Consider the following 14717-nt stretch of genomic DNA (forward strand, 5'->3'; position numbering starts at 1 on the left):
AATTTTTTTTATAAAAATTTTTTCTTGAAAAAATGTTATCTTCATTTTGACATATTTTGGAAGATCTGAACTTTTTTTCAAAGCAATCGTACTTCTTTAACTGCATAGAGACAAAAAATAAAGCGCGTAAGCGCCGCGTCGCTGTCTAACGGAAAAACATTAGTACGGAACCCATAGGAATGTAAACAAAACTTATACTTATTGTTAAAATCTCAATAAAATATCTGATAATTTGATATGCATATGTCTAATGTCTAATGATTATTGTTGACCGCCATATGTTATTTTTTTTTTAGTTTTTTTTACTAGATCTCCGAAACCGCTAGACCTATCTTCATGAAAATTTAATCAAATCTTCATCTTGTTAATACAAGTAAAATGTTTTTTGAACTATACAAATCGGACGCTCCGTTCTCTTAAAAACTGAGTTACCGTTTTTGGCCCTTTTTGCCCCATATCTTCGGAACGGCTAGACCTGCCTTTGACAAAAACTAATCAGCACGTCTCCTTATCAATACGAATCGAATGTTTTTTGAATTATTCAAATTGCTTCATCCGTGTTCCCGAAATCGTCGACGAAAATTTGTATCCGAACACACACACATGCACGCACACACACACACACACACATACATCAATTTTCTCCAAGGTATGCCAACATATTCAGAAACCTCTGAAACGTGAAGATATATAAAAATTTTCATTTTCGATTTTTTTGCGATTACTTACCCTATGGAAAGTTAATTATAAATAAATCAATTTATCATCTCCAGAACATTAACAATCGTCATTTCATTTCGAATCAAATTCAAAAAAAAAAAAAAGTTGCCAAATTTACACAAAATTGAAAAAGTGCTCCTGCATAGTCACAGTCTAAACGCATTTGCAAATAATTCTGTGCGACATTTTCACTTATACTGTGCTCAGATTGGCGGCATTTTCACATTTTTCAATAATTTTCACAAAATTGGAAAAGTGCTTCAGTACACAAACAGTCTAAACGCACTTGCGTAAGCATTTGTACCAGAGTGGCGCTTAGACTGTGCTTAGCCTGGGTGATTTTTTGAATTTTTAGTCCAAAATTACAAAAAAAAATTTTTGAAAAAAAAATTAAAACAAAAATTTTTTTTTTCCAAAATCAATTATTTTGTTGAAACAAGCAGAAAGTTCTTTGAATCATTTTAATCGGACGCTTAGTTCTCTCAAAAACTGCCATTTTTTTTAAATTTAGCTCTGTATCTCCGAAACCTCTGGGCCTACCTTTGCCAAAAACTAATCAGCACATCTCCCTATTAATAGGAATCGAATGTTTTTTAAACCATTCAAATCGGTTGTTCCGTTCTCTCAAAAACTCGCTTTCAATTTTTTGCACTCTTTGCTCCATATCTCCGTAACGGCTGGACCTGCCTTTGCCAAAAACTAATCAGCACATCTCCCTATCAATAGGAATCGAATGTTTTTTAAACCATTCAAATCGGTTGAAATTTGTGAAAATTATTGAAAAATGTGAAAATGCCGCCAAACTGAGCACAGTATAAGTGTAAATGTCGCACAGAATTATTTGCAAATGCGTTTAGACTGTGACTATGCGGGAGCACTTTTTCAATTTTGTGTAAATTTGGCAACTATTTTTTTTTGGAATTTGATTCGAAATGAAATGACGATTGTTAATGTTCTGGAGATCATAAATTGATTTATTTATAATTAACTTTCCATAGGGTAAGTAATCGCAAAAAAATCGAAAATGAAAATTTTTATATATCTTCACGTTTCAGAGGTTTCTGAATATGTTGGCATACCTTGGAGAAAATTGATGTATGTGTGTGTGTGTGCGTGCATGTGTGTGTGTTCGGATACAAATTTTCGTCGACGATTTCGGGAACACGGATAAAGCAATTTGAATAATTCAAAAAACATTCTAGCCGTTCCGAAGATATGGGGCAAAAAGGGCCAAAAACGGTAACTTAGTTTTTAAGAGAACGGAGCGTTCGATTTGTATAGTTCAAAAAACATTTTACTTGTATTAACAAGATGAAGATTTGATCAAATTTTCATGAAGATAGGACTAGCGGTTTCGGAGATCTAGTAAAAAAAACTAAAAAAAAATAACATTTGGCGGTCAACAATAATCATTAGACATTAGACATATGCATATCAAATTATCAGATATTTTATTGAGATTTTTACAATAAGTATAAGTTTTGTTTACATTCCTATGGGTTCCGTACCATTGTTTTTCTGTTAGACAGCGACGCGGCGCTTACGCGCTTTATATTTTGTCTCTATGCAGTTAAAGCAGTACGATTGCTTTGAAAAAAAGTTCAGATCTTCCGAAATATATCAAAATGAAGATAACATTTTTTCCAAAAAAAAATTTTTATAAAAAAAATTGTTTAAAATTTTTTTTTAAAAAAAAATTTTATTTTCAAAAAAAGTAATTTTTTGTCCAATTTAAAATTTCTAAAAAATCTCATTTTTTTGAAGTAAAATTTTTTCAAAAATGTTAATCGTTTTTAAAAAAATAATAATTTTTGGTACGGGAAGTTCCAGCAATTTGCCTCAAGGCACGATGCCTTAATTGCCTTAAGACAGAATTCCACTTACAGCTAGTTCATTTTTTAACTTCCCGTAGGGTAAGTTATAGTAATCGTCCAAAAATCGAAATCAAAAATTTTTACATTTCTCGACGTTTTGAAGGTTTTTGAACATTTTGGCATACTTCAGAAAAAATGGATGTGTGTGTGTGTGTGTGTGTTTTGTATGTCCGCTTTTTTTCGTCCACGTTTTCGGGCGCACGGATCAACCGATTTGAATGGTTTAAAAAACATTCGATTCCTATTGATAAGGAGATGTGCTGATTAGTTTTTGGCAAAGGTAGGTCCAGCCGTTACGGAGATATGGAGCAAAGAGTGCAGAAAATAGAAAGCGAGTTTTTGAGGGAACGGATCAACCGATTTGAATGGTTTAAAAAACATTCGATTCCTATTGATAGGGAGATGTGCTGGTTAGTTTTTGGCAAAGGTAGGCCCAGCGGTTCCGGAAATACAGAGCTAAATGTTAAAAAAATGGCAGTTTTTAAGAGAACTAAGTGTCCGATTTAAATGACTTAAAGAACTTTCTGCTTGTTTCAACAAAATAAATGATTTTGGAAAAAAAAATTTGTTTTTAATTTTTTTTTCAAAAAATTTTTTTTGTAATTTTGGATTAAAAATTCAAAAAATCACCCAAGCTAAGCACAGTCTAAGCGCCACTCTGGTACAAATGTTTACCCAAGTGCGTTTAGACTGTTTATGTATTGGGGCACTTTTCCAATTTTGTGAAAATTGTTGAAAAATGTGAAAATGCCGCCAAGCTAAGCACAGTATAAGTGAAAATGTCGCACAAAATTATTTGCAAATACGTTTAGACTGTGACTATGCAGGAGCACTTTTTCAATTTTGTGCAAATTAGGCAACTATTTTTTTTTTGAAATTTGATTCGAAATGAAATGACGATTGTTAATGTTCTGAAGACGATAAATTGATTTATTTATAATTAACTTTCCGTAGGGTAAGTTATAGTAATCGCACAAAAATCAAAAATGAAAATGTTTATATATCTTTACGTTTCAAAGGTTTATAAATATATTGGCATACCTTAGAGAAAATTGATGTATGTGTGTGTATGTGTGTGTGTGTGTGTGTGTGTGTGTGTGTTTTGTATGTCCGTTTTTTTTCGTCCACGTTTTCGGGCGCACGGATCAACCGATTTGAATGGTTTAAAAAACATTCGATTCGTATTGATAAGGAGATGTGCTGATTAGTTTTTGTCAAAGGCAGGTCCGTTCCGAAGCTATGGGGCAAAAAGGGCCAAAAACGGTAACTCAGTTTTTAAGAGAACGGAGCGTCCGATTTGTATAATTCAAAAACATTTTACTTGCATTATCAAGATGAAGATTTGATCAAATTTTCATGAAAATAGGTCTAGCGGTTTCGGAGATCTAGTAAAAAAAATAAAAAAAAAATAACATTTGGCGGTCAACAATAATCATTAGACATTAGACATATGCACATCAAATTATCAGATATTTTATAGAGATTTTAACAATAAGTATACATTTTGTTAACATTCCTATGGGTTCCGTACCAATGCTTATGCGTTAGACAGCGACGCGGCGCTTACGCGCTTCGATATTTAGTCTCTATGCATTAAAGCAGTACGATTGCTTTGAAAAAAAGTTTAGAATTTCCAAAATATTTCAAAATAAATTTTTCAACAAAAAGTAAGTTTTTGTCAAAAATTTATATAGTTCCTCAAAAATCTATTTTTTTCAGAGTAAATTTTTTTCAAAAATGTTAATCTTTTCAAAAAAAAAATAATTTGTGGTACGGGAAGTTCCAGCAATTTGCATTAAGGCACGATGCCATGCGCCCCACTAGTTCTATTATAATTTGATTATATTTTTTAACAAGTTCCGTTTCAACTAAATCAGCTCGCAATTTTTCGTCAATAATGCCCAATAATTAATTTAATCTTTTGCAGGTTTGCGCTTACGGAATTGAACACTAGATAATTTCTTTTTCGATTCTACAGTTACTATTTGAAGTTACAGTTTTGAAAGCAAAAATAGAATAAGTAGATTAATCAATAAACAGAGCTGTTATTTACCAATTTGCAGAGTTATTAATCGAGTAATTGTTTCTACTGATATCACATTGCAAAATAAATATGCTTTTTGTGTCTTCGTATCCCTAGTTAAGTTAGATTGTTTATTATAATTTATTAAGTATTCTAAATTTTATATAAATAATAAAAAATATAAATAGAGTAAAGATTTTTAAAACATCTTTATTTTTCCATACGTTTCGACGTAAAATTCTACGTCATCATCAGTGGTTCTAAGATTTTGAAAAAAACAGACAGTAACATTAAAAACTATATATACACAAAGCAAGAATAAAAAGAAAGAGATTTAACTAAAAAGACAGACTAATTATATTTAAACCTTAAATTAAAATATTTCATGAAACATTACTCACTTGGAATTCTCACATTATCACTTACACATATTAACAACAACTTGTAAATAATTAATAATATTATAATATCTTCGGGCAGCTTCTTCTTCAGTCTTCTTGAAGTTGGTGTCTCAAGAAGTTGAGTGACTATAGAGTTTGAATGATGTCCTAGTTTATAAAAATGTTTGACACTGTTGATTTGTATAACTCTGTTTATAAATTCATATGAAGATTGTCGTGTAAGGTCTTATTGCTAACGAACCACGGAGCATCAGTAATCTGCCTTAATATTTTCGATTGAGCACGTTGCATTTAGTGTTAGAACTATCGAGGCAAAGTATCGATACTGAGTACTGAAAAAAGAATCGAGCCAAAATATCGATACCAAAAAAGTATCGTGGCAAAAGTATCAATACTACTCAGTATCGAGTACTATTCATCAAAATCAAACATAAGTGCAGAAAGATTTAAAACTCACTACAGATCGAATTACAATATTATGATAAATTCTATTGCCTTTATTTGATGTTGTGAAATCAGCATCATTTTCAATATTTTGAGAAGTTTAAAACAATAATTTTTCGATACTAACTTCAAATTCGATTTACATAAAAATTCAAAATACTCAATTGTTATAAAACAGTATGGCTTTGTGACGAAAGTATTCATTTATGAATTTAGTGTCGACTAATTTATATCCAAAAGAAAAATACTCAATAATTATAAAACAGTATCGTTTTGTGACGAAAGTATTCATTTGTGAATTTAGTGTCGGCTAATTTTTTTCAAAGGAAAAATACTCAATAATTAAATAATAGTATCGTTTTGTGACAAAAGTATACATTTATGAATTTAGTATCGGCTAATTTATTTCAAAAGGAAAAATACTCAATAATTAGAAAATTGTATCGTTTTGTGACGAAAGTATTAATTTATGAATTTAGTATCAGCTAATTTATTTATTTATTTTTTTTTTTTTTTATTTATTTGACTTCGTTATATAACATTTGGTCATATACAAACATAATGAATATACATTAAGAATAAATACATTACATCTTATTACTAAATTAAAATTATATAACTAATTTAGATTTTACAATAAATTCATATAATATTTTATAATTTCTTTCATTTCTTATTATGCAAATCCATGCAATTGGTTTTATTATACTTTTGTCGTCATAATATTTGTCCAGCATTTCTTCTCGTTGTTTTATATATCTGCTACATTTCATAATAATATGTTCTATATTTCCGTCTTCTTCCCCACATTCACAGATAGCTGAAGACTTAATACCAATTTTATATAAGTGACTTGGAAAATTGCCATGGTTTAATCTGATTCTACTTAACGTAGTTACAAATTTTCTATCTTCATTTTTAAGACTTTTAAACCAAGTATTTTTTCTAATTTTATTCTCTATAGTCTTATATGTTTTTCCCTTTACCGTGTCATCCCAAATTTTTTGCCATTCCTCTTGTACAGTTCTTTTACTTATGTTTTCCACATCACTTTTCAGCATAATGTCCATTTTTTCTCCTTGTTTCGTTGCTACTTTTGCTAATTTATCCACCTTTTCATTTCCCTCTATTCCATTATGTCCTCTGATCCACGTAATTTTTATCTCATTTCCTATCAATTTTATATTTTCTAACTCGCTTCGAATTTCTGTATAAATTGCTTCCTCAAAAAGATTTTTTTTGTTTATGCTTATTAATTTTTCTACACAACTTTTACAATCGGTATATACAATTGCTCTTCTTATGTTCAAGTTTTTAATATATTTTACCGCTTCTCCTATAGCTACTAATTCCGCAGTATATACTGAAACAAAATCTGGTAGTTTTATCAATTTTTGAAATTCTTTCTTCTCATGAATCATGGCACACCCTACTTTATTATTTACTTTAGAGCCATCTGTGTAGATTTCCTCATATCCTCTACTGTTTATAATCTTTGTCTCTTTATTATTAATATTGAAAAAAAATTGTTTACCTTCATCAAACCATATTATTTTAAGATTAACGTGGTTTTCATATATTTTATAAACATTAGTTTTCTTCATGAAATTCAAACTGTCTACCATAATATTTTGTTTATTATCCCAAAATTTATTATTCTCCATTAATTTTTCCAATTCTTCTAATCCACTAATAATATTTGGCTCTTTTCTTAATATCTTCTTATAAATATATTTATGGATTAATTATTTCCATCTTAGTTTTAGAGGTAATTCTCCACTTTCAACTAACATTGCATTTATTGGCGTGGATTTCATCGCGCCAATACATATTCTGATACATCTATATTGTACTTTATCCAACACCTTTACATGTGGACTACTGTGATAAGCAATGCTACCATAATCTAAAATTGGTCTAATCAAAGTTTTATATAGCTCTAAACTCGTTTGTGGATGAGCACCCCACCATGTTTTGTTCACCACTCTTAATAGGTTTATCCTTTTTTCTATTTTCTTTTTAATATCTTGTATACATTCTTTAAATTTCAATTTTTGATCCAACTTGACTCCTAAAAATTTATTACTATTTTTAACCGCTATTGAATGCTCTTCCGTACTAATATGAGTTGGTAAATCATTCAACCTATGTCTTGTGAATACCCCTATCGAGCTTTTCTCATCCGAGAGTTTCAAGCCTTTATCCCTCAACCATCCATGAAGTTTTTTAATATTTTCCTTCATAATATTAAACGCTAGATTTAAATCCCTTTGTTCTACATAAATGAGTATGTCATCGGCATATTGTATAATATTCGTACCTCTTACCCAAATATTATCTATATCTCTTACATATATAGCATACAATAATGGGTTAAGTATACCTCCTTGTGGTAGTCCTTTATTCACTACTCTTTCACCAATTATTTTGTTATCTTTCTTAACTATTATATTCCTTTCATATATATTAAATGTTAAGGCTGACACCAATCGGAATGGTAATCCTATTTTAATTAATTCTTGGAACATTATACTTGGAACGACATTATCATATGCCCCTTTAATATCGCAAAAGAGTGCCACCACATAATTATTTCTTGAAAATGCCAAATTAATATCAACCATTAATTTACATAAATTATCCTTCGTACTCAGCCCTCTTCTGAATCCGTATTGACTTTTAGATAATATTTTATTTTTCTCTACAAACCACTCCAATCTTCTCTTTATCATTAAATCTTTGGTTTTAGCAACACACGATGCTAGTGATATAGGTCTGTAATTATCTGTATTATCTGCATTTCCATTTGTCTTTTTAAAGAGAATTATATTATATTTATTCCAGTCTCTAACCATTTGTGTATCCAACCAGTACTTATTGATTAATTTTAATAGCACTTCCTTACCTATATTTGGTAATTCAGATAACATAACGTAATGAATATTATCTATTCCTGGTGAAGTGTCTTTTCTCCTATTCATTGCGACGTCCATCTCCCATATATTAAACGGTTTCATGACTTCTTTGATATAGTTTTTATCTTTCAAGTATTGCAATCTCATACAACTATCCTTTACTCCCATTGGGGCTATTTTATTCAATAACATATCTATCCAATTATTGTCGCATCTTTTATTTTCTTTTTCAGTATCTTCTCCAATATTTTTCAATCTTTTAATCATACTATATATTTGCTTGGTTGGTGTGTTTGGGTTCAGAGTTTTAATGTAGTTATCCCAGCTTTCTTTTTTCTTTTGCTTTAACTTTGCTCTTACCTCATTTTTAACAAGATTACATTGTAAATAGTTTTCTAAGTTCATATTTTTCCTATATTTTTTTTCTGCTTCTCTCCTTTTTTAATTAAGGTGTTACATTCTTCATCCCACCAAATTTGTTTTATTATCCTTTTTTTTACTATTCCTTCAGTTTTTGGGATACTCTTCATTGCTGCTTCATTAACAATATCCACAAAAGTGTCATAATTTATTTCTTTTTTTTGAAATCTTAATTGTTTCAATTTTCTCTTCAATTTCTTTTCTATATTGCTCCCAATTAGCCTTACTACACCTCCATTTTCTATTAGATGTAGTTTCATCAAAGATCTTTTTTTCATTTAATACCATTATTATTGGATAATGATCTGAGCCTAGATCATCATTATACATATCCCATACTATTTTATGTGCTATGTCTGAAGAGCAGATAGTAATATCAACTATTGATTTACATATTCTATTACTAATTACTTTATTATTATCGTTTAATATAAAAAGTTGGTTCTCCTCTATCGCTTCCAGTAGTCTACGTCCTTTTGTATATTCATAGTCACAACCCCAAGCTTGACTATGGACATTAAAATCTCCTCCAATTATACAGGGTTTTTTAATTCCATTCAGTAAACTATTCCATTGCCCTTCTGAAATATTAGCCTTTGGTGAAACATATAATGATACACATACTATTTTCTTACTTCCTGCAGCACACATTTGACACAAATCCATATTAATGTATTCCCTATTAATTTTATATTCTTTAAACTTCATATTTTTATTAATCAATATAGCAGTTCCTCCTTTTCCATCTAATCTGTCTTCTCTAATTATAATAAAATTTTTAAACTTGTATTCCTGAGTTATTTTAAACCAAGTCTCAGATATCAAAATAACATCAATGTTTTCTTCATAAATAAAATTCTCTAAACTTTCTCTATTTGACGGTAAAGATCTTGCATTCCATTGCATCATTTTAATATTTTTATTTTTAAATTTTTTCATATTTAAAATATTAGTTTTATTTTTTTCCATAATAACTCTACTTGCCATAATTGTTTTGTTGTTGAATTTATTATATTTTAAACTATTATTCCTTACCTGTATCTTCAATAACATTACCTATTTTATTAGTTTCCATCATTGCTTTTTCAGTACACAATGATTCTATTTTTTCTTCCAGGGCTGTCCATATATTCTCTGTGTTTATCTCTGTTTTAAAACTTAATCTTTGCCTTATTTTGTTAAAAATTTCTTTGAATTGTTGCTTCATCTTCTTTTTTTTTCTTTTTCATCTTCATTTTTATTTGGGTTATTTTCTTCACTATTGTATTTCGTTACTTCCTTTCTCCTCTCCTTGTATTCTTCTGCATTTATTCTTTTTTGTCTTCCTTCAATTCTTAATGTCGTGTGCTTAGGTTTTCTAATTTTCAATATATTTTCTTCATTAATTTCTACTTCTTTTTCTTTAATATGATTTAACATTTCAAACTTGTTATTATTAAATCTGTTTAATTGATTATCTGATTGTTTAATTAATGAAGGAAATACATTTTGATAATCTCTGTTATAAAATTTGGTCTGTACTATATCTGCATATGTTCTCTTACGCAATATTTGCTTAGCTTCACTTATAGAAATATTCTGATATGCTTTCAACTCTTTTAATTTTTTATTATATAAATACGTTTGACAAATTCTATCATTCGCTTGATGATTATTTCGGCATAAAGCACATATTTCTATTTGGCTCACACATTCTTTTACATCATGTTCATCCGAACATTTTCTACATCTTTGCCTGCCCTGGCACTGAAGACGAATATGGCCAAACCTCCAGCATTTGTGGCACTGTATAACATTTTCAATAAAAGGTTGAACCTCGCAAGCCACTGAATGAATAAATACATTTTCTGGAAGATAACTGCCCCTGAACCAAATCTTCACTCTTTGTGTTTTATAACTGCTATTATATGCCTTTTTATTTTTAATACACTTCACTTTAATAATTTCAACATCCGTTTTAATGCAACTCATGATTTCATCTTCTTTAATCTCTGGGTCTACATTAAATATAATACCTATTCTCGTAGTTTTATGCTTCGGAATATAAGTTTTAATATTATACTCGTCCAGTAATTTCTGTTTTACCACTGTATTAGCACTCTTCCAATCATTAAAACATATTTTTATTTTATTTATACCTATAGCTGCAACATTACTTATCTTATTACTAACACTTGACACTTTTGTATGTAAAATTCTTCCTAACGCCATTGGATGTAGTCTACCCAAATTTTTATCTTTTGATTCTGCATATATAACAAATGGACCTTCGTCCCTTTCATCATAATAGAAAAACTCCTCTTCATAGGTTTTATTATTTAAATTACTATCCATTTCTTCATTTACTTCACTTGCCCAATTTATATTTACATCGTTTTCATTAATTCCATCATTATTAGTTTTCTCTAAACGTGTTTTGTTAACTTGTACTTCAATTTCACCTTTTTTCCTTATCACACTTAACTTTTCGCGATTCTTATCAAATATTTTATTACTTAACAATCTTCTTTTTTTTCTAAAATCTATTACTCCCTTTTTAATACTTTTCTTATTACTTCTTTTATATTCACTATTTTTAACTAAATTAATTTCACTAACTTTTGTTTCATTAATATTATTATCCAAATCATTTATTTCATAATCACTAATGTCATCCATTTCGTATTCAAACTCTTCTATTGACGTAATTCTATTATCAACTGGATTCAATTCACAATCCTCAAAATCAAGATGATCACTGTCATCGTCGTCACTCTCCTGGCCGTACTGGCCGGATTCCATTGTTCACTTACTGACTTACTCGCTCTTATCAAATTATATAATTTTATTTACCGATGTGTATCGCACGAATGCTCGATGCAGACTGATGTAATAATTCACTTTATAACTTTCTCACACAGAAATCGTTCTTTTGTTAACTTCTTGTTTGCATCCTGGTCGTTGCACTGATAAAATAAAACTGAGCTAATTTATTTTAAAAGAAAAATGCTCAATAATTATAAAACAGTATCGTTTTGTGACGAAAGTATTCATTTATATTATTAGTGTCGGCTAATTTATTTCAAAAGGAAAAATACTCAATAATTAGAAAATAGTATCGTTTTGTGACGAAAGTATTCATTTATGAATTTAGTATCGGCTAATTTATTTCAAAAGAAAAAATACTCAATAATTAAATAACAGTATCGTTTTGTGACGAAAGTATTCATTTATGAATTTAGTATCGGCTAATTTATTTCAAAAGGAAAAATACTCATTAATTAGAAAATAGTATCGTTTTGTGACGAAAGTATTCATTTATGAATTTAGTATCGGCTAATTTATTTCAAAAGGAAAAATACTCATTAATTAGAAAATAGTATCGTTTTGTGACGAAAGTATTTATTTATGAATTTAGTATCGGCTAATTTATTTCAAAAGTAAAAATACTCATTAATTAGAAAATAGTATCGTTTTGTGACGAAAGTATTCATTTATGAATTTAGTATCGGCTAATTTAATTTAAAAGGAAGAATACTCAATAATTAAATAATAGTATTGTTTTGTGACGAAAGTATTCATTTACGCCGCGGCAATTTCGCAGACAAGATTTTTGCATAAAATATACAAAACTTATTATCGTTGATGAACATATGTTCTCGAAAGTAACAGAAATTATATTATGTATATACAGTAATCTTGAACCCTAATTCTTTTATTTATTGTTAATCAGTGGCTTCGAACTGGGGGCATTCATATTCTTTAACAAAAACCATATCGCACTCAACTTATTGCCTGTTTCGTTCGTTATCTATGAAGAGCGGAGAATGAGTGGTGTTCATAAAATGCGGTCGAACTTTTGGTGGGGTCAAAAAATATAGCCGATACTTTTTGAGTAGAATCGGCGCAAACTATCGATACCGTCAAAAAAATCGGCCCGAAGTATTGATTTCAAAAGTACTCAGTATCGAAGTCAAAGTATCGATACTTACTCAGTATCGATACTATCGTTCTAACACTAGTTGCATTAGCATATGGCACAATTCTATGCCATAAGTCCATATTGGTTTTATTACTGCCTTGTACATTAGAAGTTTATTGACAATAGATAGAATTGACTTGCGTCCCAGAAGCCAGTATAGTTCAGCGGTTCGAATTTTTATAGTATGTAATTTTGCGCGAATATGGTTCTTCCACGTCAGTCTGCGATCTAGATGCATACCTAGGTATTTGACACAATCAGTGCTTCGAATCGATTGGCCATGAAAATGCACTCCTGGACATGTTGTCTCATTCAGTATAAATGTTATATGGTTAGACTTGCTCTCATTTATTTTTATTCATTTGTAAAATTAGCAAAGCCTTAGATGCATCAGCATGTGTCGAAAGAACTGCTATGTCATCAGCAAAGCTTGCTGTTGTGGTTAAAAAGTTGAAAAATCACTGGTGAAGAGTGTATATAGAAATGGCGCCAAAACACTGCCTTGCGCAACTCTTACCTCAATCTGATGAGATGTAGAAGTTTCCGTGTTAACACGTACTTTGAATTTCCTATTGGCGAGATAAGATTCTAGAATATTATAATAACCACTTGCAAGTAGAGATCTAATCTTCGATAAAAGTCCATTGTGCCACATCTTATCAAAAGACTGGCTTACACCTCGAAAGACTGCAGACCAGAATTGTTTGGTCTCGAAGGTATTATTGATGACTCTTACGATTCTGTGGTACTGTTGAATTGTAGAATGTTGGCTGCGAAAACCAAACTGATTTGCGCTAGTTAAGATAGTTTTTCGAGCACTTTTGAGACAATTGGCAGAAGGTTAATTGGTTTATTTGAGGTTACCATATTAGGATCTTTTTCGCCTTTATGTATCATTTTTACTAGAGATGTTTTTTAAAGAGTTGGTCAATAATTTATCTAATTATTGAGTTGAATATATTCGTTTGAAGGATGAGTCCCTTCTTTGGCAGTTCTTTCGACATTTTTGGCATCATTAAATCATAACCTGGAGATTTATTATTTTTCAGTTTACTAATCTCATCGATTATAATCTTTAATAAAAAAGCTTTATGCTGTTCATTGAGTTCTGAAAAAGAATTATATTTGAGCTTAAGCCCGCTGCATTAAAGTAATCTGGGTTCTGCATCACACCTAGCCCAAGATATATGATTGCCGTCATCCCATATAACAGGCGGATTTTGAATATGTGGTTTTAATTTGTTTTTAATTGGTTTCCAGATAGAGTTATCAAATCTATTTTGTTTTGATACGTAATTGTTGAGGTTTTGGTTTGAAATTTCTTTCAATCTAAATTTTAGTTTATTGCTTAAGTTATTGTATGCGTTCTTATCCGATGGAAAATGAGTGCAATTTGAGTTTTGTTTTTGTTTTTTTCTGAAATTTTATTTTTGATATCAAAAGACAGAGGTTGATCCTGCTGAACTGTTATTTCTGGAGTAGCAGCTAAAGCTGCATGAAAGATTTTGTTAAAATTTCAACTAATGCGGTCGTGTTTTGCCTTACTTTACTAAATCACTATACAAAAGAATTACTTATTCAAAAAATTATTTAGAAGTTTTATTGTGTCAAAAATTTATGTTTAGCATTGGATACGGAATATTTGCTTAAGTCAGTAGAGCGTTTTGGGTCTGATTTTTTTTACGTGTTCCAATTTGTATGAAATTTTAAAATAATTTAGACTCATTTGCCATTTCCTAGGGGTGTGAAATTCTTTCTCAGTGGTGTAATATTATTGATTTTTTAACCGTGAATGAACAAAAAATCATTTATTTATAAATCTACATATACAGATATTACTAAAAATTATTGGTTAACCCATTAAAATAAATTGAGCTATTGGAAATAAAAACTCATGGACTCCGTGATTCCCACATATACTCCCTGCTCAGTGTTGACCTCACACTGGTTCAAATATGC

Source organism: Ctenocephalides felis, unplaced genomic scaffold (assembly GCF_003426905.1).
Source record: "Ctenocephalides felis isolate EL2017-DRISC unplaced genomic scaffold, ASM342690v1 CF-g0.4_SCAFFOLD_01604, whole genome shotgun sequence".
Lineage (NCBI taxonomy): Eukaryota > Metazoa > Arthropoda > Insecta > Siphonaptera > Pulicidae > Ctenocephalides > Ctenocephalides felis.